Here is a 1,330-nt window from a genome sequence, read left to right as displayed (position 1 = left end):
GGCGCGGCCGGTGTCCTCCACGCGCTCGGCGCGGCCGGTGCCCTCCCCGCTCTCGGCGCGGCCCCTGCCCTCCACGCGCTCGGCGCGGCCGGTGTCCTCCACGCGCTCGGCGCGGCCGGTGCCCTCCCCGCTCTCGGCGCGGCCCGTGCCCTCCCCGCGCTCGGCGCAGCGAGTGCCCTCCACGCTCTCGGCGCGGCCCGTGCCCTCCACGCGCTCGGCGCGGCCCGTGCCCTCCCTGCGCTCGGTGCGGCCCGTGCCCTCCCTGCGCTCGGTGCGGCCGGTGCCCTCCACGCGCTCGGCGCGGCCTCTACCCTCCCTGCGCTCGGTGCAGCCGGTGCCCTCCACGCGCTCAGCGCGGCTCGAAGCCACCGCCAGGCTGAGGTGACGTGGTCACAGCTCCGTCACCTCTGCTGCCGACTGCTCCTCCTGCTCCTCCCGGCTTCTCCTTCCCAAGCGTAACATCTGCTCCTTGCAGCTTAAATGGGTGGCAGGGCCTCGGGGAGCCCCAGTCTCTCTCATGGTGCAGAGCGGATGTTTCAGCTGCACCCACCACTGCTAACGCCGCTCATGCTTGAAAAGCAGCAATGGCGCGAGCTTAAACTGCCCCTTTTAAGGCCAAACTTTGTTTGTTTCGTTTGCACTCAGCGCCGGGATGAGGGAGCCGTGACGTGCAGGGAGGCTTCTCCCGGCCAGCAGGGCCGCAGCTTTGGGGGGATTCGGCGCTTTGCTCTGGTTTCTGTGCAGCGACTTCTCCGCACAGTGCGTGCGAGCCCCGGGGGCACCCGGCTGCAGGCGCCATCAGCCACAGCCTCCCACGGCCTGCGGAAGGGGCAGAGAAGCAGATGGGCCAGAAATCTGCTTTAAATCTTTTATTTACTTCTCTCTATATCTGCATTGAGGTGACTGTTCATTTCCAAGCGGAGGTGCGCGCAGGAAACGCCGCAGTGGTGCCAGAAGCGGCCGGATCCCGGCAGCACTCGCTGTCTGCTGCCTCCCGTCGCTCGCAGCCGCGTTTCCTTGCCGGGGAAAGGAAAGCGATTTCCTTGGGGCGCTGTGAGCGGAAGCGCACGGCCGCCAGGCCCATCCTGCCCCGAGGCCGCCCCGCGCTCCCGGCCGCCCGGGGCTGCGGCGGGACGGGGCCGGCAGCCGGATGTCGGGGAGAGGCCTCGGCCAGGGAGACGCCCGGACCCTGCGCGGACACAGCGGCTCCCAATGGGGCGTCTGGAGCCTCCGCGGGACAGGAGACGGAATTCAGCTCCTGCAAGCCAGAGTCCGGCCCCGCGGAGGAAGAGGAGGCTCCTCGAGCGCAGGGAAGGTGTGCTAACACCCA

This window comes from Nothoprocta perdicaria, unplaced genomic scaffold (assembly GCF_003342845.1).
Source record: "Nothoprocta perdicaria isolate Ctin4 unplaced genomic scaffold, notPer1 scaffold_133, whole genome shotgun sequence".
In the NCBI taxonomy this organism is placed as follows: Eukaryota; Metazoa; Chordata; class Aves; order Tinamiformes; family Tinamidae; genus Nothoprocta; species Nothoprocta perdicaria.
The sequence above is the reverse complement of the archived record's forward strand: the minus strand, read 5'-3'. Positions refer to the sequence as shown.